The 26,527-nt window shown below is 37.1% G+C and overlaps 2 protein-coding genes across 2 annotated transcripts in view; one reads left to right on the top strand and one right to left on the bottom strand.

The window, feature by feature from the left end:
- CMSS1 (cms1 ribosomal small subunit homolog) overlaps positions 1-26,527 on the top strand; it is a 360,423-nt gene that overhangs the window by 60,073 nt on the left and 273,823 nt on the right. The window lies entirely within an intron of this gene.
- FILIP1L (filamin A interacting protein 1 like) overlaps positions 1-26,527 on the bottom strand; it is a 107,173-nt gene that overhangs the window by 53,905 nt on the left and 26,741 nt on the right. The window lies entirely within an intron of this gene.

The raw sequence follows: 26,527 nt of genomic DNA on the forward strand, positions 1-26,527 counted from the left end.
ATGAGATTAAATGACTTTTATGAAAGTTGTATGATGCATAAACCTGAATCTCAGCCCCAAACTGATAGCATACTTTTACCCCAAAGCTAACAGTTTTGTAGCTTGTTTTGTATCTTTTTCCCTCTGATAGGCAAATATGTTTCCTAACATTTAACACTACTATTTGTTTCTTTCTCACATATCCATACTCAAGTTTTGCATTTATTTTCATTCTTTTGACTTGCTGGTTCCCATGAAATATGTTAGTATTATTTCCTTCTTTTCTTTAGCTATATTCTGAAGAATAGAGGAAAGAGGATTAGGGCTTCTACTCCTTGTATGCCCTTGCCTGGTACACTACTTGCCTGGTTACATTACTAATGTGTTACTCCTGAAACATCAGTCTCTTGACCCAGCTATGACTCAGCTTTCCAAGTGAGGTCATAGTTATGTGACCACTGTCTTCAGGAACCAATATTGATAGCCCTCATTTGTTGAGCTTTTAGATCATACCTACCACCATACTTAGTGCTCTACAAGCATTTCATCATTTAATCTTCACAACACATTTTGATGTGATATGATCCATTCTTTTCAGATAAAGACATTTAGAAGGCTAAAGTGGCTTGACCAAGGTCACACCGCTACTGAAGTAATGATACAGGGATTTAAAGCAATGTTTACATATATAGCCTTCTACATATATAGTCTTACATATATAGCCTTCTTCTACATAAATAGTCTTGTCTTCTCCTAATAGTTTGCTCAGAATCTCTCAGAGGTATGTTTGGTAAAGGAGTGTTCAGATTTAACTGAGAAGTTTCTCTTTATTTTCTAGACTGAATCTTGAACTGGGAAAGCCAAGACTCATCCTCTTTTTTGTGGATTTGTGGATTTACTGACAGTTTTCTGGAAGGTGGCAGCAACGTATCTTGTTCTAGTAAAATTAGAATATCATCACCATTTCACTTCAAACGAAAGTCAAGGGTTTTGAGGAAGCAGGACCTTTAACTGATACAAGAGTACCCTGCGTGGTGTATTGCAAACTCCAACCAGCTGTTGGCATTGTGCGCCATTGGCCACATAAGTAGATGAGTAGACTTTTATTTCCTTCCCTCTTTCAACCAAAATTCTTTCTGAGATGTAATTTTTATTCTCTTGGTTTCTGAAATTTTCTTCATTTGTGAAATTCTCTTGGTTTCATTTGTGAAAATAGTAGAGTTATGATCACTGTGCCTCAAAATTGGATGAGAGAGTTTTACTTCCTAACCTTGTTCTGTCCAATTACTTGTGTGACTTTCTTTTCATTTTTTAATCAGGAATTTCCTACAAATAAGCATACCTAGACACCAAGGTCCTTTCTACAATTAGTAATCTGAGTTTATGATCTAAATCAGCACTAGCTTTAAACTGTTATTTAGAAATGATACAAAGAAATTTTTCTACCAAGTTCATTGCTTTCTAATGCGGGAGAAGGGGTTTGTAGGTAACAAGGCAAGAAACAAGGAGATACCAACTAGATTTAGCCATATTATATTATGTCAAAGACAGCTTAATATCACCAGTTTCCCTGGTTCGAGCTAATTGTCAGGAGGCCATGACAATGACCACATTAACAGGTGTTATTAGTGAAGTCAGTTGCTACTGACCATAATTACAACATCATCATTATTTAACTTTTAAAAAAATACCATTAATATACTGCTAATCACATCAAGCCAGTTCCTCTTTTTGAAGTAACTGCTCTTATTTTCTTTCATGTCTTCTCTCCCTGCCTTTGTTTCTTCTTTTGACTGGTCATGTATTTCAGTCATCCAAGTATAGTAAGTGCCAAAGAAGCAGTAATTAATAGGACGTTTCTTGCAGCTACCCAAAATTTTCACTGCTGGTCCTTTGGTCATTTAAGCAGTTGGTACACTCTGCTCCCTAGGAGCTCTGCTTTGAGCTATGAGATGGTAATGCTAACTTTGTATATGACATGTTTGCTTCTTTGCCTCTGTGAGATAGTATATATGGAAACACTGTCATGTACAAAGAAAAACAGCAAGACCTGTATAAGACCTGGTCTTATGGACCTGGTCCTGTATAAGAAGCTGAACAGAGTGGGAACAGACCCAGGATTGCATAGGGAGAGGTATAGCTCCATGGTCCTGCATTGCTTCAGACTACAGTTGGATTGGCCAGAATATGAGCTTTCGGTGTTTATTCCACCCCACGCTACCTTCTACCACCTTACCCACTGCCTTCTTTCAAAGCAGCTTTGCCACTGAGCACTGGATAACCTTGCCATGGATCCGATCCTGTGCTTGTCCCTTCTCCTCTGCTGCTACACAACTTAGGACGAAGGCTGAAGGGACCTGTAGGCAACTGTGAATGTGGAGCCAAAGGGGATGTCTGTGGTAAAAGCACCTTCTCTCCATGCCCTAGACAATCATTTTTCTAATCAACCTCATTTCTTCACTCTTCTTTCACTCTTCTTTCAGTTTGGTTGCCACCTGTCTGGCTCTGTACATGTAGATACCCACATGAAATATACCATATCTCCGCACTTAAACTGTACTTAAAGAGCCTTTAACCAGCAGACCTTAATATACATATAAACCGTAGTAACTGAATATACATATGAACTGCAGGTCTATATATATAGACCCTCTTTACTTTTATCTGTAGCCTGAATCTCTGGTCCCAGGCCTATATATAGTCCGCAGAGTTTCCAGAAGGCTTCCAATTATTCTGCTCATACTTCAGCTGACTATGATTCTAGAACAGTGACATATGTACCTTGAGAACTGATTACAGTAGTAGTGTCCATGTGATGCTAGGGAATGGGAAGTCCTTTGTTATTAAAACATTAAAATGATGATATTTTGTGGTTTTAAAATTAATTTAAAATTTTTTTGTTTTAAAATTAATTTTAAATTTTTTTTATTTTAAAATTAATAGGCACCCTTCATAATTTGGAAAATGCATAGAAGTAAAAAATTTTACATGTAGTCCTACCACATGAATACTGCCAACTATTAACAATTCAATGTACTGTGTTTCTTTTAGTCTTTTTCTAAGCATTTGTAAAGCATCATTTTCGTAGTGTGGATGGACCCCGTATGTGTATGTATATGTGTATGTATATTATGTTTCTTTTTGCCTTTATTATATATTTCTGAATCATGTTAGTGGCTTTTCTGTAGACATTGGGCTATTTAAAAGCGCATGTTTACATATTCTCCCTAGCATTGGTGTTCACAAAGCCAACCACTGCCTGTTGGCCCCCTAACATTGCCACGGTCTTGTTCCTCATCAAACAAAGCAAGGAAGTCTGTTTAATAAGGAATCATCTGTTGGTAAGGGACTTCCTACCCTTGGTTTACAGGGGATGCCATAAGTTGGCTATGGACTCTAGTGAGCATACTAGTAGGTGAGTAGAATGACTTAGAAGGAATGAAGAATTGGTAATGTGACGCCACCATAAGATTATTAAATGGGAAGCAGGAAAAGTCTGTTACTTAGGTCCAGTCCATTTGCTTATTTATTCCTACAAACATTTTGTGTTTCCTTGGTAACTAATAATAGTTTTGAGAAAATGTTGAACTCACAAGTATTACTGCAGAAGTGAAAAAAAACCCTCAAATCACAGAAATTAGAGACGGAAAAGACCTATTAGGTCATCTTCCCTGTCCCTTGCCAGTACAGATTGTTCTCAGTGCTTTGTTCAGTCCATTTTTTAAAGGGACCTTGTCATATAATTTGTAGCCCATCTCTTTCTCTTTTTTTTTTTTTTTTTTTTTTTGAGACAGTCTCACTCTGTTGCCCAGATTGGAGTGCAGTAGTGCAAGCTCAGCTCACTGCAACCTCCGACTCCTGGGTTCAAACAGTTCTCCTGCCTCAGCCTCCCTAGTAGCTGGGATTATACATGTGTGCTACCACGCCTGGCTAATTTTTGTATTTTTAGTAAAGACGGGGTTTCACCATGTTGGCCAGGCTGGTCTCGAACTCCTGACTTCAGATGATCTGCCCGCCCCGGCCTTCCAAAGTGCTGGGATTATAGGCGTGAGCCACCGTGACTGACCCATTTCTTTTTTAAGTAATACATTTTTAAAGAAACCACTGACAGATTTTCCCATGTAGATGTGGAGCTTGATTTCAGGGTAAGTATTTGCAGAGAAAGACCTGTGGATTCAAAGTACAATTGAACAAGTTTTGTTAGTTTGAAGTCATTGGAATAGTTTAGGATGTCTTTGGAATAGTTGACCAACTAAGAGTAGAACAGTTAGGTAAATTGGATTTATATGTTTTCTTTTATCTTTGGAACTCAAATAGAGCAATTCCTGAGCATAAATTTTAATTATAAACTTCAAGACTCATTGAAATGGTCCTAGAAAGCCTGAGAAAATAAAGCATCCAGGAAGTAAAAAAATAAGAGTAAAACTATTTCTTCTAAGATTATTTTTATGAAAATTACATTTTAAAACGTCCCTTTCGGTTCCAAATTCTGCTTTGTCCATTATTTACATAGTCAATTGCTTGATATGAAGGTGGCTTCTAATCGTAAAATCCTTTCCTTTTGTCTGGCAACTTCTTCCAGACTCTAGAAGGACAAAATAAAACTGTCTCATATAAGCAGTCAGTGGTGGTGGTAAGACTAAATCTTCCACTTCCTCATATAATGGCTGGAAATGTATTCACTGAGAAAAATGAACAAATTAAGAGTAAAAGGTGTGCTTAGAGTTTTATTAAGAATGATCCTTTCATAAAATCATATTTTAGGGTATAAGAGGCCTTAGAAAACATCTGATCTTCTTATTGCCACTCTCTGTTCCCCATTTTTAAATAGATGAGATAACTGGAGCTCAGAGAGGTTAAGGGACTTGCCCCAAGGTCACACAGTAAATTGGTGACCCAGTCACTGTGTTTTCTGGGACTGAATGTTTCTTTTGGGAAACATGAAAAAATGGCACAGTGTGATTAGTATCTGAAATCCCAATTAATAATAATTTACCTAGCTTATACTAACTGCAAAACTAATTTGGAACATTAATGAGCTAGTTATCTACTTTATGGATTAGAAATGTTTTCTTTTGTTGCATTTGTTTTAAATTGGAGATTTATAGATTGCTGCTTATCATCTCAGGCCACTAAGATTGGCCACATGTCAAAACCCTAATGAAGATGTCTGAACTTTTAATATAAATTTCTATGTTATCATGTAACACCATTATCTTGCATGCTTGCCAATTGGGGGTTCTGTACATGAGAAATTCTATTATAATTTATGTCACTAAGCATCCAGTCTACATCATAAAATGCAGGTTTGGAAGATATGTCAAAAGTCTTGTGTCTACGCTTAGATTGAATTATCTCTCAAAACTTCAGTGTTTTATCCAAGAATTGGTACATGCACAGTCTAGTTGTCATTAATCAGTGCCGAACAGCTCCAGAGATTTTTTACTTCCCCAGCAAGTCCATTCCGTTCCAAACTGAGAACTGGCTGCTTCTAACTTCCACTCATTGTTCTTCATCTTTCCATGACACCATGTTGAATAAATGCATTGCTTTGACATAAAAGTCTTTTAAATATTTGAAAAGTTTGTCTTGAGTCTTCAGTTATTCCTATATTATATCATTTTAGTCTTTTCACACCCTGTGTCCAAAAGGTTGGTGCTTAGAATGAACAGATTATTTCATCATGATTATTTCAGCATTATCAGAGTTATCCTCCCCTTTTATAGGCTATGTGAATGTGTGTGTTGGCTGGGGGGGTGTTGTATAAACAGATTTTCTTACCATTTTAGACAACCATATCACACTGTTGAGTCAAAGAGCTTACTGATCATCAGTCTTCTAATGAACAACCGCACACCCAAATGTTGTCATCATGTACTGCTTCTGTGATAATCTAGGATAATCACTTCTATACTGGTTTTGTTTGTATGACTTCATTGTTATAATAATAACAAAAACAATAATAGATGACACATTTAATGTTTAATTGATGTCAGACACTACACGCTTTACAAATAGTAACAACTTTAATCCACATAATAACCCTATGGCATAGATAACTGAGGAACAGAGAGGTTAGGTAATTTGTCTAAGATCACAGAGCTAGGGAATGATGGCACCAGAGTTTGAACTGCATACTGACTCCAGCAACTTCTGGGGAAAATCACACTCAGTGTTTTGTAGTAAGATTTGGATTTAGGGGGTAAACAGTACTAACAGAGAGTTACAGAACTTTGTACTTCTCTCATCTGCCATTTAGTTCATTGGACTTGAACTATGGGCTAGGAGAGTGAGAATGGATCTGGGAGATTATCTAGTTAGCAGCCCTTATAGTTCATGGAACTAAGACCCAGGCTGTGCAGTAGCCTGTTCGGGGATATGCATATGGGAAAAGCTCAAGCCAGAATGGAGTGCTTTTTTACTGAAGAATTCTAAAATGTTTCTGCTTCATATAATATCCTCTCTCTGTCCTTTTTCCCCTTCTTTCTCCTTGTCTTCTCTCCCTTTTTATTTATGGTGCTATCAGTGTTAGAACAACAATAATAGAAAGTACATGGAAAAGATCACTTAAAATCCTACCACACCATGTTTTAAACTATTTTCATGTATTGCTGATTTCTGAATCTGTTACGTTATCTTGTTAGATTATGACATTGATTTAAGTTTCATAGCTCAAATATGGAACCTCTATAAAGAAGTTCCAGGGAGTGGAAAGGGAAGGGAAAGGAATTGCTGTTATTTATTAAGAGCCTACTGTCTGTCAGTCACTCTGCCTACCTGCTGTCTCTGATGTCTCAAACTTCCTTCCCACTTTATGGGATTCTGTAGGAGGACCAGCACAATACCCTGCACAAAGTGAGCATTCTGCAAACCTAAAGAACGAGGAAATGAATGAAAGGAAGTGCCTTGAATTCAGCAGAAGAAAGAGATAACAATCATGTGCGAACTACTCCCAGCTATTGCCTATTGACTGTTAGCTTTCAGTTCATTTTTGTACAATTTAACCATTGAGGCAAATGTGTATACAGGATACCATGGAATGCTGTTTACAGGTATAGATTTTGGTTCTTGTACTTCTGAAGCAGCTGAATACTGATAAGGCCTGTGTCCAGAAACTATTTTTTTCCTTCATTTAATCAGGTTTCTTTACTTCCTTGACCACAAATATTATTTGCTAAGGAAATTTCTTCTTTGGGGTGGTATTTAACCATGCAAGTGGGGAAAATTGTGCTACGATACTGTTCTGACAGCCTGTGGACTTGAGGGATAAAAACTGCAGGAGCAGAGTTTCCTTTCAGCAGTCAACTATAGGCTCAGTCACTTCTTGACAAAACATAAGTTAAAATAGTGCTGATTTCTTTTTGAACATAATCAATTCTAATGGAAACTGTTCCAGCTGAGTTTGGAAACACACAGAAGCAGCCTTCAGTTACCATTGAGACTATTGCCCTAGTAATACCAAAGAGACTCTTTCAGCCTACTTATTTGTATTGGATGCTTGTAGGGCTATTTCATGGGGACCTGGTGTTGACTCTCAGTGACTTCCACTTTGACTCTGAGATTTATCTCCAAATGCTGATGCATTTTAAGATTTATAGAAGCACAAGCTTATCTTATTATTGCTAATTTGTCCCATTACTAGACTATGCCCCTTAGAGTTATAATTATGACTAGCCCAATTACATTTTATTGTCGTGCCCTTTTTTGGCAAAAAATAAAATTTCTTTGTTAAACTCAAGGATTTAAAATTTAGCACAAGTTCATAAACTTACTTTGATACTTCTTCATTTCCGTTTTAAAAATACATCAGTAGACTCAAAATATAAAAGTGGCTTAGGGCTCACTTGACCTCTGAAAGGTGCTGACTGACTTTTAGTTAAAAACAATATTCGTCTATATATCTCTGTCATCTATTTGTGGCTATTATGTGTTGAAACTTTGTGGAACAGATATCTTTCTCCCTTCTTCCCTCCTCTCTGCCCAAAAGAGACACACACAAACACACACATGTACACACAGAGACTTGAAGGCTTTTGTATACATTTACCAACTACTACAACGACAAGAAATGAAGAACAATACAGCTCAACTCTGTAAATCTAGAATGGGGAATCTACTTCCCAAAGGCTGTATGCAGTATCTTTTCAGCGAGTCGTGGTAGCCTCCAACAACTAGTAGCACCCTTTGTGCATGAGGATATTTCTGACTGAAAATCCACCTTTGTTGATAATGTTTGTTCACTGTAAAGGAATTGAGTGGATAAAAGAGGTATTACACTTTCCTTTCTATATCAAGGAAGGCGGAATATTCAAACAGAACACTCTCTGTATGCACACGTGCACATGGACGTGAGTGAGATGATTTATAGATATAGAAGAGTCCTACTGTATTCTTTTAAGAGGTATTCAGCAACTATTTGTTGAATACCTTCTGTGTGTTTATCACTATGCTGAGTTCCTGGTGAGAGGGGAATGAGTGTAAAGCAGGGATGTCCAATCTTTTGGCTTCCCTGGGCCACACTGGAAGAAGAAATCTCTTGTACCATACATAAAATACACTTAACACTAATGATACCTGATGAGAAAAAAAAAAAATCGGAAAAAAAAATCTCATGTTTTAAGAAAGTTTATGAATTTGTGTTGGGCTACATTCAAAGCTGTCCTGGGTCACTTGCAACCCATGGACCATGGCTTGGACAAGTTTGGTGTACAGCACATTCCTGCCCAGATTTTGGGGGGGTAGATAGAACAAACAAATGAACAAAGGCCCCCCAAAAAAATTAACATTAAATTAAGATATTGAGTTGGGTGAAGTAAGAATATTTTTAAAATATCAGTTAGGTGGCCAGCGTGGTGGCTCATGCCTGTAATCCCAGCACTTTGGGAAGCTGAGGTAGGCAGATCACTTGAGGTTAGGAGTTTGAGACCAGCTTGGCCAACATGGTGAAACCCATCCCTACTAGAAACCAGTATCTACCAAAAATACAAAAATTAGCCAGGCATGGTCGTGGGCACCTGTAATCCCAGCTACTCAGGAGGCTGAGGCAGGAGAATCGCTTGAACCTGGGAGGCAGAGGTTGCAGTGAGCCGAGATCATGCAACTGCACTCCAGCCTGGGCAGCAGAGGGAGACTCCATCTCAAAAAAAAAAAAAAAGTACTGGCCGGGTGTGGTGGCTCATGCCTGTAATCCCAGCACTTTGAGAGGCCGAGGTGGGTGGATCACCTGAGATTGGGAGTTTGAGACCAGCCTGACCAACATGGAGAAACCCCATCTCTACTAAAAATACAAAATTAGCCGGGCATGGTGGCATGCCTGTAATCCCAGCTACTCGAGAGGCTAACAGAAGAATCACTTGAACCCAGGAGGAGGAGGTTGCGGTTAGCCGAGATCGAGCCATTGCACTCCAGTCTGGGCAACAACAGCAAAACTCCATCTCAAAAAAAAAAAAGTATCAGGCTTAGAAATATCTGGTAGATCTTCATCAGAAGTTAAAGTTCATTTGGACCTTGAAGGGTGAGTAAGGCATTCCAGGAAGGAGAATGGCGGAACAAAGGAACCCTGGATTTACTATAGTCATTGGTTGGCTCTCATGGAGCAGAGCTGGGCCTCTGCAGGCAATTGTGCATGTGGTGGATATCACAGCCATGATTGAGAGGTCACATAAGATGGATCCAGGCTACGAATAGGTCTTAAAATTTAAGTAGTGGGGTCTGGGTTTTAACTTCATGTTACAGACAGTCAGGTGCCATCAGCAGCTTTTGAGCAGTTGAATAACATGTTGAAAGCAGTTTTAAATGAATCATGGCATTGTTAGAAAATTCTTTTTCAATTTCTTATATAAGTACAATATATTCATATGAAATGGAACTGGGAATACCCAGATATACATATAATATAGATATGGATATGATGTAGATATTGAGATAGGACCTCATTCTGTCACCCAGGCTGGAGTGCAGTGGCACAATCACGGGTCACTGCAGCCTCGACCTCTTGGGCTCAATTCATACTCCCTACTCCCACCTCAGCCTCCCAAGTAGCTGGGACTACAGGTGTGCACCACCGCACCTGGCTAATTTTTTTTTCCCATAAAGATGGGGTTTTGCCATGTTGCCCAGGCTCATCTTGAACTCCTGGGAAGGTTCAAGCAATCCACCCACCTTGGCCTCCCAAAGTACTGGGATTACAGGCATGAGCCACTGTGCCTGGCCTCCTGTTGTATATTAATGCTTCTCTTAGGTACTATCTTCGGACAATTGGTGATGTGGAGCAGCATCTATTGAAAAATTTTAAATGTCTGCTCTGAGAATAAAAATAAAATGGGTCTATGAAGTTGTAATTAAATAGGAGACTTTATTTTGAACTTATTAAATATTAGAATAGCTGTCAGAGGGCCAGGCATTATGTTGTGCACCTGTTGCTACTTGGGAGGCTGAGGTGGGAGGATCACTTGAACCTGGAAGGTTGAGGCTACAGTGAGCCATGATCATGCCACTGCACTTCAGCCTGGGCAACAGAGTGAGACTCCATAGCTTAAAAAAAAAAAAAAAAAAGGTGACTGCTAGAGAATGGTTCTTTGAGCCATTTACTTGATAAGTAATTATGATTTACCAAAGGTTCTTCCCAGAGAAAAGTTGGTGGCTGGGTAAAGATCTCCCAGGCTACAACAAACAAAACAAAACAAAACAAAAGCACCCCTGAATATTAATGAATTGGTTTGTTGGTTGGATTTGTAGAGGTGCCTGTTTGATCCATCACTGAAAATAGAGAGAGGCTCTTTATGTTTTAGGTACACCCTCCTAACTGCTTAACCTATCAACAATTTTATATACTGGCTGTGGAAGGTAAAGTAGAGAAAAGAATCTTCTTAGACTGCTTTTTGTAGAGATATGAACACTTTATCTTCATTTTTCTCTCTTCCAGCAAAAGAAATTCTATAACCATCTTCGTTGATTCATTTTGATGTTTCATAAATTTCCTTGCAAAAAAATAACTCTGCTAAGAACTTCAGCTTGTCTCTTTTCTCTCCATGATCTTATTGGGCTTTCATCTCTTTACTTAGTTGTTTAGAATTGTGCTTCTTAATTTTTATAAACAGATTTTTAGGTAGAGGAAGAGCATCTTTTTTGTCATTGATTACATTATATTCAGAGAATTTGATCAGTATGTTATCTATCCTTTGACATTAAGGTTTGTTTCATGGCCTCACTACATGGTTACTTTTTGTTCAGGTTCTCTATCTGCTTGAAGATAATTTATGTTTTGTGAAACTTAACAGTTTTCTGTATATAAATAAAGCTTGTTAATTGTGTTGTTAAGATCTTCTGTAACCTTACTGATTTTTATCTGCTTGGTTTATTAATAACTAACAAGGATGTGCTGTACTCTCCCACTGTGATGATGGATTAGTTTGTCCTTGTGTTTCTGGCAATTCTTGCTTTACATATTTTTAGATGCACACAAATTCAAACTGTTCCTAGGAAATGGAATCTCTTCATATTATATAATAACCCTTTATAGATGTTTTTAACTTTAAAGTTCATTTTGTTTGATATTAACATAGCTATATAATCTTTCTTTTAATTAGTAGTTACTAATATCTTTTCTGACCTTTTACTTTCAGCTTTATCATACCCTTATGTTCTGGTGCGTCTCACATAAATAACTAGCTAGGAATTATAATTGTTAAAATTGCTTTAATCCAGTTTTACAATTTTTATCTTTTAGCAGGATCATTTTGTCTATGTTTATAGTAATTATTTGCTGTCTTATTTGATAATTCCATTTGTACCACCTTTTTGTTGCTTTTATCTCATTTCTTGGCTTCTTCTGAATTTTATTTTTATCCATTTCCTCTCTCTCTCTACCTTGTAATACATACTGTATTCCTATTCTATTAGGGATTAATGACCCTATAAATTCCATCTCACAAGTTAAATTCTCAAAAGTCTAAAGCTACTCAGTATATTAATCCTCCTCCAAAAAAATCTAGGGACTTCAAAACACTTTTAATTCTGAGCATACCCTCCCAGTTTTTATATTATTGTTATTATATATTTTAGTTCTAACTTTAATTCCATAGGACATTATAATCTATTATTCTTCTATTAGTCAAATATTGGTTTAGATATACCAATATATTTAACACTTTCTTTGCCTCTTATTTCTTCTTTTATTCCAGACTTCTCTCTGGGACCACTTTCCTTCAATCTAAATGCATCCTTTTGAAGTTCCTTTAGTGGAAGTCTGCTCTTTGCACACCCTATTTATTTGAATCTGTCTTTATTTCACCATCGTTCTTGAGGATTTTTACTGGGTATAGAATGCTTGGTTGAGACTTGTTTTCTGTCAGTACATTGAAGATATTATTCCACCAACTTCTGGTTTCCCATTTGACTGTTGAAAAATCATCTATCTAATTGTCATTCCTTTTTTCCCTGGCTGTTTTTATGATCTTCCCTTTGTCTTTGATATTATACTATTTCATTTGTATGTACTTAAATGCAGATTTCTTTTATTTTGTCCTTACCAGGTTTCATTGAGCTTCCTGAGTCTGTAGATTAGTGTCTTTCTTCAGTTCTAGAAAATTCTTTGTTTATATTAACATTTCAAATATGGCTTCTGAACAGTTTTTTCTCTCCTTAATCTCTTATAACCTAGATTAGACACATGTTAGACTTTCTTTATCTTCACATCCCTTAACTACTCTTCAGTTATTCCATCTGTTTGGCTTTCCAGACTATATTCTGTGTAATTTCTTTGAATTTTTCTTCCAGTTTACTAATACTCATTCCTTGATCTACAGGTGTTACCTATTTCATTTCCCAAAGTTTCTATTTGTTTTTCTAGTTTGACCATTTTCTATAGTCTTTTACTTTTTAAACTAGAAATATCAATCCGCTGTTTTTTCTTTCTGACATATTAAGTATGTCTTACATGCTGTCTGATTATTTAAATATCTGAGGTCTTTGCAGCTCTGATTCTGCCATTTAATGTCACTGGCTTTCAATAATTGTATATTATTTTCTGTATGCTTTCAGATTTTTTTATATGAAGTCACGTATCTGAGAATTTTATATGTAGGAATTCCTTGAGCCCTGAGTTGAAGGTAGTTTCCTCTAGAGAGGATTTCCATTTGTGCCAAATGCCAAGGGGTATTTTCAGCCTAAAATCTTTTTAAACTGAATTTTTTGACCTAGGATCTTTGGGATTTTTTTCCTTTGTTTTGTTTTTGTTTTTTTTCAGACCACCCAGTTAGTATGAATCTGCAAATTCTCGTGTGGGCTAGCTTGTTAGTATACCTTCTCAGTGGAGTTTATTTTCCCTCTAACTCCTAACGAACGCCATAGTTCATGGAAAGCAGTTTTCCTTGCAGTCCTTTAGAGGTTGATTTTGTTTCTAAATTACCCTTTCATCTGGGTAATGTGGGTACTTCCATCTGGGCATTCTGACAGTTTAGCTCTTTGAAATCTCAGCTTTATGTGGGGCTGGGAGGACCCTGGGCTTTGTACTCTGTCTACATGCCCTATGATGTCATGAAAACTAAAATTTAAGTTTATAGAGTTTAACAAAACATTCTCAAAGCAAAAACCAGCTTTTGTGCTTTGCTTTACCTTTCTAGGTTTTCACTTTTATTCAGTCTTTGGCCTTGAATATTCCTAATATTACTTGCCATCTTATAGATGTATTTTTTGAAATATTGTATATATTTTATTTTGCTTTTTAATATGTGTTGGATTTTTTGTTTTTTTTTTGTTTGTTTGTTTTGTTTTTGGTGAGACAATAGGTTAGGGTAGCTAATCCATTTCACCATCAGCAATGGACATTAGAACAATACTAATCTCATACCGAAAATCAGCCTGAAAACTATGTCTAAAAGGAAATATTTCAAATTAAGAAATGGAGTTTTAGCTTAACCCAGTACAGATTTACATCACAGCATTTCCATTCATTGCTCAGCTTACTAATAAGCCACCAGTGATTTTTCAGTTGCCTAATTGTATAAACATTGTGTCCAAGATAAGGTTCAATTATTAACAAAACAACACTTTTAAAGTTCTAATCATTCTTAGGTCTACATATTAACAGAAGAATCAGTCGGCTATCTAGAATAGCTATGATTCACTAACTCTTATTAGTTAAATTTATATTAAATACAATATAATAATTTTTCTGATTTTTTCACAGTTGTTACTTCTTAGTTCAGGCAAACACATTAGTCAGAGCCTGATGTAAAGAGGGATGGTCTAAGAGCTTCTGCTATGCTTTTACCAAACCTCTGTGAGAAATAGAATATCACTGGAGTCTCATTCCAGATGCTTCAAAGGGAAACTGTTCTCATGTGAATGATGCCACTTTGAGAACTGCATCTTGAATTAAGAAGTTTTTCATAGTGCACTAGGCAAGTCTCCAATTTTGTATGGAGAACCATGTAATGTGAGGGTTTCACATCTTTGAAGAATTCCCAGGATATGGCAACTTTAAACTATTGGCCTTCACTGAGAACTGTCATGAAAATAGTGCCCTGGCTTCTCCAAGTGGTCTAGAATGTGAGTAACCAAAAAATTATACTTTGGCTAGGAAGTGTCCAGCTGTAATCATCCAAAAACCTGAACTCCCATTGGCTCAAACAATAGTGAAATATGTCACCACACAACAAAAAATCCAGCCTTGCGGCAGGTTCTAGACATAGCATGTTGCCTCTGACTCCCTGGTTCTTGTGGCTTTGATCTCTTCCCTTTGATGGCTTCATTGTCACACTGGTAGCAAGATGACCTCAGTAGTTCCAGGCATCTCATCCAAACCTGCAACACCCAGAGGTGGAGAAGGTGCCATCTCTTCTGGTGTCTCTTTAGGAGCCAGTAAGCCTTTCCCATAACTCTCCCCCAATTCCTTACTCCATCTCACCCACCCTCAAAGGCTTGCCCTTATGCCTTATTGTCTGGAACTGCCAATGGGAAAGAGAATGACATAACTAGCTTATAAATCAATCAGATTTTATCCTTGATCTAAACATAGGTCAAGTTCATGTCGATCATGTGGGCTTAATGGATTATTCTAAGTTATCTTTTACATAAATTCTAAGCGTACTATTGGCCTGTATTTTTCTTCACAAAGAAGATGAGGCCCCTGTTGGTGCTGATCCCCCAAAACAGAGCTGAATTAGAAGTGATCAGGACAGTGACTGGAGGAGGAGTGGCAATGCCTTGCTAAGATGCAAGCATGATGCTCTGTGTGTCTGTTCTCTCAAGTGTTACTGGGAAGAAATCTGGGAATTTTTAGAAGACACCTTTCTGCTTTCAGATATCTCTATTTCCAGTAACAAAATTGGCATCTAGACTTTTTTTTTTTTTTTTTTTTTTTTTGAGATAGAGTCTCACTCTGTCGCCCAGGCTGGAGTGCAGTGGCGCAATCTCGGCTCACTGCAACCTCCGCCTCCCGGGTTCACGCCATTCTCCTGTCTCAGCCTCCTGAGTAGCTGGGACTACAGGCGCCCGCCACCATGCCCAGCTAATTTTTTGTATTTTTAGTGGAGACAGGGTTTCACTGTATTAGCCAGAATGGTCTCGATCTCCTGACCTCATGATCCGCCTGTCTCGGCCTCCCAAAGTGCTGGGATTACAGGCTTGAGCCACCGCGCCCAGCCGGCATCTAGACATTTTTTAATAGGCATTTAGTAACAGTAAAAAATATTATTGTTCATTTTATAGAATTTGAAGTCTTCTCAATCTAAGACTAGATTTTGGTTTTTTAAGGTATGAGGTTTTATGGATCTTTTTGCTATCATGTAGGTATCTAAGAATTACATCATTTGTTTGACAAAAGCAGATAGCTAATTCCTTTAAAGTTAGCTATTTTAAAGTAATCTTCAATTGCTTTAATCTCAAATCATTTATACTTTACAGATAATTTATTTTTCTGTGATGAGCAGAAATAGTTTCATGCTGATTGAGAATGATTTTTGTTTGCCAGCATCCCTTTATCAAATATAGAGATACTTAAAAATATCTTTAGGTTTTACTTCCCTCCACCCCAACCCAAGACGTTTTGAAGGTAAAAAATCTGGCTCCCCCTTTGCCAAATCCACAAATATTTCTGTGAGTTGCTCTACAGTTTTCTTCTTTTTGAAGCTGGGTGTCAAGATATTCAGTATTCATTTATTAAGGACCTGCTATGTTAAGTGAGATACATTTTGGAGGAGGAAGGCCAGTTAACATAGAACCAGCATATCATAGGCTTCAGTAAATTTTCTTTCCTCTCTGCTATGATACTCAAAGTTTTTTTGTGATATTGCAGAAAGTAAGACAAATCTCCTGCTTTAAGACAATTACAGCTAGGAGTTGGTTGGAGAGGTATTAATAGAAAAGGAGATAGGATGGTTAAAAACTAAGTAGATTACCTAAGATACATAAATAAAATACTCTTTCAGTGCTGAGGGAGAAGATCTGTATCTGAAAAGGTGTAAGAGAAGGTGGCACTTAGGAGTTCAGGTGAAGATCTGCCCCATTTGTTCATCTGTTGTGGATGCCTAACAGGAGCTAGTCTGGTGCCAGGTCTGGCCAGAGGTGGATTCACTGGCCCCATTAGTTTTGTGTGCTGGTGTGCTATTTTCTTGTTTCCACTTTGAGTTGTCACCTTTTTGTTTTGGGTTTGTTTTTTGATACTTCTAAAGTCTGTGTTGCTTATTATTTCTTTTGCTCATGGAAGAAATATAGGATAATGCTGAATTTACTCTGAATTTAGATCTTAGGGCAATTTGCTTTCTTACAACAAGGAGGAAAGTGAATACTTTAATTTTTTAAATGTAGGAAGTTTACTATCTTGCAGAAAGACTGTTTCAAGATATTTCCTCATAAAAACGATATTATTAATCAGGGAGTTGATTCCCAGACTAGCACAAGGAAGCTTACTCAACCCATAATGAAGCTGAAAACTCCATTTAGGTAACTGTGATAGTATGGTGATTTTGTAGCACAATAATAGCATAATTCACAAGGTTTATATGTACTCTTATTATTACAGTACGGAGTAGAGAACAATATTCTTGCAAACGTATAGAGTTCAAGCTATATTTAGGTCAGCTAGCTTTTTGTGGACTAGCTGGGACCCTATGTGTTACACGAAACATGATATTTAATTAACAAATGTGTTCCAGGTTCCCACTTGGGATTCCAGGTGAATACCTCCCTGTCACATCCATGGCAGCCTCAGGCCAACTAACCTGAAGAAAATTAAGTAGCTCTGGAAATACTCTTGCCCTCCAGGTGCCATCCTTCGAACAGGGTGTAGGCTGGCTTTTTATATAGAGAGAATGTTCACAACTCAGGTGTTCATAACCCAGAGAATGCATATATATATATATATATATATATATATAGTGGCCAGGATGGTTAAACTTAACTGTATTTTATTCTTAGCTGTCTCAGGTTCAAGCATGATAGCATGTTCTTTTAGGCAACTTGCAGTCACCCATGTTCACTGCTGGAAAAGCTGAAAACATCCCTCTTTAAAGAATGAATCATAACCCAACTAGCTTTGCAGTTGGTCTCATGTATTTAGTGAGCTTTCAGTCAGCAGGACTTTTTTTTTTTTTTTTTTTTTTTTTTTTTTTTTACTATGTATGCCATAACATATGAATGGTAATATTTGTGGCTTATTCAAGGTACTGTATTTCCTTCCGCTCATGGGCAAGAGCTTATTTTTTGGCTGATCTCCTTTTGCAGAAGAGGCCAAGTTCCTGGTGGTGTTTGCTAGATACAGTTTAGGGAACTTAGTTCACAATAGCATAACTATGAACCCATGGTAATTTTTTTTAACCTATAGATTGGTTTTCGTATACCAAAAGGGGATAATCAGTGCAGATTGAAATAAACATTCATTTCTTATCACTGTACATGTAATACCACACTTCCACATGTTGTCTTCCTTAATCTCCTTCATCTTTGATGGAAAACCTCTTCCTTTTAACTACTCTCCATCAAGTTTTCTGTTGACTCAGGACAATACCCTAGCAGCCTTCACCCATAGAACAGGTGCCTCCTTAAAAGACTGGTTAAATGTTGGCTAAACTCTAGCAGTGATTGCTAGAAAAGAAAACAATGTTGATGTTTGGTCAGGGCTGGACAAAGGAACCCATCATCTATGTTTGGTCAAGCTCTAAGCTGTAAAGATAGTCTTTTTGTAGAGGAGACATGTGGCTCACTGGAGGAGGGAACCATTTGCTTCTGCAGGGAATTGCCACGGTTCCATATTATAAAGCATGAGTCATGGATGTCTTTGTGATTACACAGCCTTCTTCACATATGTGGAATAAACTTTTAGGAAAAAAAAAGGAAGTTAAGGGAAAACAGAAGTGTGAATAACTGCTAATAGTGCTCTCACTGGCTCCATTCCGTCTGCTATTTCATGATACATAAAGGGAGTAGGTCAGAGATTCCTTTCCTGGCAAATAAGTGGCAACATATGTTTGAAACAGTGAATGGAAACTATAGGAGGAAAATGACAGGCATATGCAAAAGGAAGGCAAGGGAAAATTTGTTGCCCTAATGTTAGCCACATAATTGGTATGCTTTTCTAGAGAGAGGCTGTTTCATTTTAAACAGTCTGCATGCCCCATTAGTACAGCATTTCTGTGTGTGAAGTGTATATATTTTCTAGGCTTTGGGGATTTTGGTTTTTTTCATGAATGGTAGTCACCTTAAACTACTGAGGCTTCATACAGAGTCCTTTGAGAGAAAGGTTCCCAAAAGAGAACGTAGTCAGGAAATAGGACCCTTTATTAAAGTAGTAAGAACAAAAAGGGAGGAAGTAGTTAACAACAACTATTTTGATGGGCTAAGAACAAAGGAACAGGCACCAAATTACTATCTTCTGGAGTGCTCTTCATTTAAATTATAATTCTACAATGATAGTGTTGATTCATTTGTTGCCATAGCAACCGAACCTTTGTTCAGTAGAGTTTTGAGATTCTATAAGGTTCCAGAGGACTAGGGTTTAACGGTTTTTGTTCCACAATATATTCATAAGCAATGTTGCCTACTAATAAATTGAAAGCACAGTGATTTTCTTTGAAAAAATAATTTTCATAACAAATCAGTGTATACAACGGGTGCTGAAGTCCATTTCCACTCACCTGTCATACATGGCTAATAAATAGAAAATGTATTTTCAGTCGCAAAATTTAATTATGGCCAACTGGAGAAAAGTGCTAGAGAGAATGATTTGTTTCTCAGAACAAACTTTTTTTTCTTTCTTTGCATAGAAATGATTGTGATTAAGAATATTACCAACTTTTGGCCAAGCATGGTGGCTCACGCCTGTAATCCCAGCATTTTGGGAGGCGGAGGCGGGCAGATCACTTGAGGCCAGAAGTTCGAGACCAGCCTAGCCAACATAGTGAAACCCAATCTCTACTAAAAATACAAAAATTAACCGGGTGTTGTGGTGCACACCTGTAATCCCAGCTACTTGGGAGACTGGGGCAGGAGAATCGCTCGAACCCAGGAGGCCTCCGCGGGAGGAGGTTGCAGGGAACCGAGATTGCACCATTGCACTCCAGCCTGGGGGACAAGAGCTAGACTTTGTCTCAAAAAAAAAAAAAAAAAAAAAAAAAAGTTGGCTTACTTGTTCTATACCTTTGACAGTAAATAGAGCTCAAAACAAAGCTAAGAAAAACAAGTGAAAGTTTGCCATTATATACCTCAACTAATTTGTGTTCATTTGCCTGACACCAAATTTTGAATTTTCTTTACTAGTTATTTTTTTAGATCTTGAGTAGTCTATATTCTCTAAGGCTTAATATTATTGCCAAGACAATGGGATGCCTTATGATGGAATGCTGGGGTATCGTGTATTTGAGGAGAAATCCAGAATACTGAAAGTAGAAAACCAAAATTGTGTTTTTGAGATTTGGGAAGCAATGAGGTTCTGAGCTGGTTAGTTTATTATATTTTTTGTCATACCACTATCTCATATTTTACCTTGACCAGATGGGTATGTCCAGGATGGATGATGGTGATCATAGAGGGATTCTGTAAGAGAACTCCACTACAGAGAATCCCCTATAGTGTGTCAAAGCTTTCTGCTGAAATATATGTGGTAAAACAAATGACCACGAATATGTCCAGTGTTCATGGTTAAATGAAGTTTTCCATGTTTCTCATCACCATGAATAATTGAGAACCAACTCTATTAAGAAAAGATATCCTACCTCCAATTCTGATTCCTCATACCAATGTTACATTTAATTTTCTCACATTGGTTTTTTTTTCTCCAGTTAGTCGTCAGAATGTATTTATTTTTAAATAGGCTTATCTAAGTTATTAGACTCTCAAGGAAACTTTCAAAAGCAGGCAGGCTTGGTTTAAATGTAGCTTATTTGAGGGTTTAGATATGATACAATATTTTTGTTGCATATTTTGACATTTTCGAAGGTTATCTGGAAAAAAAGCATATCTTTATATTGTAGGTAGCATTATTTTTAGAGCTGTATTGTAGGTGTATGGAATGAAAGATTGCAAACAAATTATACTATATGGAATTACACGATGACCAGGGCCTGTGTTTGTCTTGATTCTTTATGCCCAACTTCATCTTTTCCAATCTCTTCCATTATAAATAGAAACCTGGAAAGATCAGCTAAATAAAAATTATGTTTTGTGGTGACAAATTTCCATCTGGAATTATGACATGCACCCACTCACACATTAAAAATATATGTGCAAGTCAAGCCCATTGGCTCATGCCTGTTATCCCAGCACTTTGGGAGGCCGAGGTGGGTGGATCACCTGAGGTCAGGGGTTCAAGACTAGCCTGGCCAACATAGTGAAACTCTGTCTCTACAAAAATACAAAAATTAGCTGGGCACGATGGCGGGTGCCTGTAATCCCAGCTACTCGGAATGCTGAGGCAGGAGAATCACTTGAACCCAGGAGGCAGAGGTTGCAGTGAGCCAAGATCATGCCATTGCACTCCAGCCTCGGCAGCAGAGCTAGACTCCATCTAAAAAAAAAAAAAAAGTGCATTTTTCACATCATCCTAGCAGTTTTGTTTTTGCTCTGTTTTAATAAGGCTTGAACTATTACATATGAATACCAGAAGAAGGTACAATTGAATGAGGTATATTGCATGAACACTGACTCTGAAGCTCTAATCGAAGTTTAGCTTTATTTCAAACTACTCTCTTATTAGATACTTATTAATACCAATCAAATTTCTGTTGCTAGTTTCATCACCTGAGAAGGCTGGAACACACATACTGAAAAAAAATGTGGTTATTCCTCCTTATTAGGACCTCAAAGACAGCTACAGTGAATGTGCTTTGATTATATTAGATGGAGATTTTATGTGTGCATTTATTTAGAGACTTAAACTGGGAACTCATTTCTTTTTATCTAAAAATATCTTTTAAAAGAATGTAGTTTCTGATGTTCGTTGATCTTTATTTTGCATCATATAAAGAGTCTGCTCAGTTTTATTTTGAACAGGACATTTGGTTATAATTTTCAAAAGCAGATTTTTGGTTTCCAATACCAAGTTATTACACTTTATGGGTGTTTTGGTCATTTCTTATTATGATGCATTCCTTTAGCCTTAATGAGCATAACTAATGCACTAGAGTTAAAAATGGAAATCTCATATTTTAAGATCATATTGGAAATTATTCTACCTAAATCTTTTTACAAAGTTTTCCATGAATTATATTAATGACACAACTAAACAAGTTATTGTATATAAAGGATTTAGTTTTTTTGTGAGATCTAAATGGTAGCTGTTGTGATTGCTGTTGTTGCTTTTTTCTAGCAGTTTCCTAACCCCTATTGCATTCTTCAGCAAACTATTTCTAGGACAAAGTACTAGGAATCTCACATAAAGTACACTGTTCCTGAAATTGTTATGATAGATGCTTTGGACTCCCACCTCCTTGGCTGTGATTCCATTATGGTCCACCTTCAGGGCATCTTTTCTTAATGCACATTAACTCCCAGGGTGATGAACCAGACTCCCTGAGTTTGCATGTTGAATTGCATAACTTCTCTGTGCCACCGTTTTCTCATCTGTAAAATGGGAATGGTGAGAGTACCTTCCTCATAGGGTTGTTATATTTAAATGAGTTACAAACTTTAAGTGCTTAGAGTAGGGCTTAACTAGTTAGCTGTTACTAGTACATTCCTAAGGTGCTAAATACGGTGTTCTGGTTCTACTGGATCTTTGAAATCGTATAATTCTGAGGTCAGAACCAACTTGTCAGGACTTTAGGATGAAATAAATATAAATGTATGTGAAAGCGTTTTGAAAAGTTGGTATGTAATACATATCTAGAACAGTGTTTCACACATAGTAGGTATTCAGTAAATATGTATTGGATGAATTAATTTAAAAATTAAAAATATTATATATAATGGTGATACCATTAGTAAAATTTATGAGTACAGCATGGAAGTCAAAACCACTCAACCTCCTTGAGTTTGAGACAGAATATTCAACTCATCTACATTGATGAGGTGCAAAAAACAAAGATGGTGATGATGAGGATATTAATAACAACTAACACATGCCTGGTGCTTCTTGTATGTTAAACACTATTTTTAACCCTTTATATTGACATAAATTAATTCATTTAATCTTTACAGCAGCCCTATAAGGGTTATCCCCATTGAATAGATGAAGAAACTGAGTCTCTAAGAGGTCATAAATAACCAGATTTCAGATGAGATAGAGCGCGTTCAGGGTGGTATGGCCATAGACAAGATTTCAAACCAAGGAAGTTTGGCCCCAGATGCCATACCTTTAGCCCTATGTTATAACTAAGGTGTAATTTCATAAAAGTTATTTGTTCCAACCATTTCTTCACACACTTAATATTCATCAGAACTTCCATAAAGTACCAAATGGGCTGATCATTGTGTAATCTTCCCTCTTTCTTCTTTTCCACGCAAGTCTTAAGTGCTGATACTCAAACTGAGCTGCACATTGGAACTACCTGGTGTGAGCTTTTAGCACAGTTGCTGTTTCAGCCTCAGAGATTCTGACCTAATTGATGTGCCCCGGTTATCAGGTTTTTTAAAAGCTTCTCTGGTGATTCTTACATGTAGCAAAGTGTTAGAAGCACTGATCTAAAGGAAAATGAAATTGGCCTAGGCCCTAGAGTATGCCTGAGGGGAAGGGGCATGATGGTAATAGGATCTGGACCCTGGAGAATCCAGGAGTTGAAACTCAAGCCAGTTTGCTTTGCTTCTTATTGATAATTATGAAGGCAGGCAGGGAATACTGGGTGGAAATACTGGATAACATTTGGTGTGGAATTTACCAAAGGATTAAACTGTATACAACATTCTTATAACTTGTTATTTAATACAAATCAAGTAAGCTTTAGTATTGCTTTAAGGTTTGGGTCTTAGATGGTCATTACAAATCTTCAGGAAAGTGTTGTTTAGAAAAACAAAATGGCTACACGTTGAAATAGGATAGTGCCTTCCTTTAGAGATGCCAACTTAATTGCTCCAATGAGAAGAGTAGTCTCCCTTTACTAAACTGTTTCGGAAAATTGATATTTATTTCTTATGTTTATGGTTTATTGTCTCAGAAGATTAATGCCAAATCCTCAAAAATGTAGTGACAAGCGATGACTCATTTTAGCTCATGTCAAAACAATGCGCTTTTGTAATTTTCCTGTCCCTGGAGAAGCTATTAAACACTGAACAAAATGCCTCAGAATGAAACTGATTGAGTGTTTCAAATTATGTACTTTTGCTTGGCTATTAGCCAGATGTTCGTCGGGAAAGCTCACTGTACATCAAGGCCTATGATTTGTGCTGACAATAATATTACATAGTTTACACTGCTTAAATATCAGCGATGTGTATTCTAAAGCTAAATAGTCAAAGTTCAGTCTCTTTGCATAATCAAGTTGTGTAACTCTACTCTCAGCCAAGTGATTTTTCCTTTATTAACTCTTGGACGGGATGTAAGTAATGGGTAAGGTATTTTTCTCTGCATTATCTTGTTGATAAATAGCACAGATTCCAGCTAGGTTAGGAAGAGTCTCAACACACACACATACACACACATTTTTAAGATTTATACATTTGATTTTTTTGTGAGTGGTACCACCTGCCTTGTCCCTAGTAGAGCTCAGCATAATGTTTTGTGTGTAGTAGGTACACAAAATATGTGTTGCTGATAATGATGCCAATAAACAAAACAAAACACAGAGTGTTTTTTTCATTAATTTCCTATAATCTGCCAGTAATATATGAGGTCTTACAAGAATCAGTGTTAAGCCAACTATGTTTTATTTTTTAGAGACAAAATATTTAAATGATTGGCTTGCTTTCACTGACCTCCTAAGTAATAGAAATATTCATGATGTTATATTAGACATTTGTGGAAGACAATAAAATTAGTGTAACTGACTCTTAGTATTCGAGACATTCTTAGTACCATGTGACATTTTTTTGAGTAGGAATTTGGGGGCATGGTCTCTTGACAACCAAAAGTATGAGGTTACTCATAACAGTTTCTATTACACCCAGCACCTGGGAAAGAGTCGGTGCTGAATAGATATCTGTTGAATTGAACTGAATTGAACAGATATTCAACTCATTCTCATTTGCTCATGTTTTACAAGAAGCAGTTTCTCAGATGCATTTCCATGGGAGGACATGAAAAAAGGTAGTGAAAATGAAATACCTTCTGATTCTATGGCATGGTAATAGGAAGTTATCTTGATATATAAGGGTATCTAGCTGTCAGCTCATTCTGAGAAAATGGTGTGAAGGGTAGTAATTCAAACTATATCTGAAAACTATAGTTTTGATCCAGAGAAGAAACCTTGGATTATAGTCCATTGTTACCAGTAGACACTGGACAACCAAAAAGATTAACAAGTCAACAAAATGCTTGTCAGGAAGAGATTCACACTAAATCAATAGTGTGATCTTATTTTTTATTAAAAATCAGGCATATCCATGTTATGCTTTCTACTATTCTAGTTGCCTGTCATGGAAAAGGTTTAACAGAATTTGGAGGTTACATAGACAGAATGGTAATGGGGTAACTTCCATGTGAAGATAGTCTGAAATTTAGATGATAAATTGATAGATTAAAGAGGAAAAAAAATCTATGAAAGTGATTTATTTAAAGCAACTAAAATCTATAAAATCATAAGCAGTGTGGCAGGACAAATACTCCTGTTCACCTAAACCTAGAACTGTTAGAATCTGAGGTTTCATGATTAAGGATATAAACAAATGGTCAAACTTCTGGGTTTAATTCCTTTCCTGCCCATTTATAGTTCTGTGTCCCTAGGTACCTTATTTATCGTCTCAGGCCTCAGTTTCTTCATCTGCAAAATGCTGCTTATAATAGTAACTCTCTCATAGGGTTGTTATGAGGATTAAAGTTTAAGAGAGAAGCACTTAAAACAGTAGCTGGCACGTCGTAAATCTGTGTGTATTCATACATGTGTGTATATGTATACACATATGCATGTTTTTTTTTTTGAGACGGAATCTCACTCTGTCACCCAGGCTGGAGTGCAGTGGCGTGATCTCAGCTCACTGCAACCTCCGCCTCCCGGGTTCAAGCAATTCTCCTGCCTCAGCCTCCTGAGTAGCTGGGATTACAGGCGCCTGCCACCACACCCAGCTAATTTTTGTATTTTTAGTAGAGACAGGGTTTCACCATGTTGGTCAGGCTGGTCTCGAACCCCTGACCTCGTCATCCACCCGCATCGGCCTCCCAAAGTGCTGGGATTACAGGCGTGAGCCACCGCGCCCGGCCACGTATGCATGTTTTAAAGAATTTTCCATATTGGTTAGGTGGACCAAAAAAAAAGTAGGTTTAGAAGAATTTTGATAGATTTATGGATGATTCCAAAAATTGGCTGTTAGGAGTAATTCATTTTTTAAGCTTGCATCTTAACAGGACCCTACACAACATCCTTGTAGCTACCATGAGAAACTGGGACCCTGGGCTGGTTGGATCAGTGATGTGGCCCCCAAAAAAGTGTGTTTCTTTTTTTACTAAGATGCTTCATATAGAAAACTACACAATGCTCTTTTCTTATTTCTGAGGCGGAAATAATAATAGAGCTGTCGTCCCCTGCTGCTTCATTTAATGGTACTCATTTGTCCTAAATAAAAAACTCTTCATTTGGTAATAGAAAAATATGGCTTCAAGTAATAGAAACAAGCCCAAGCTAATTGAGTTAAGCAAGATCTCTGGCCAGGAAGAGTAACTGTTGAGATATGCATCTTGTTTTTCTAAGCAAACGCTCCTATTTCAGAATCTGATTGGACCTTAAAGTCTGCTTACCTGGTTTAAGCTGCCCAATTTTCAGACAAGCACTTTACATTTCTGGCAATAGTGAGTGTGATGAATGTTTTTGTTATTATTGCTCTTAATGATAAGTGTATAGCTTTCATTACAATAAACAAAGGTCTATAAGGGCCATAGGCCAGATTGTTTCACCATTAGAATGTGCTTATTTTATTTTCATCATTTGCTAGTATTTTTGTTCCTAATCTTGGAAGAGATCTTTCAGTA

This window comes from Pan paniscus, chromosome 2 (genome assembly GCF_029289425.2).
Source record: "Pan paniscus chromosome 2, NHGRI_mPanPan1-v2.0_pri, whole genome shotgun sequence".
Taxonomy (NCBI): Eukaryota; Metazoa; Chordata; class Mammalia; order Primates; family Hominidae; genus Pan; species Pan paniscus.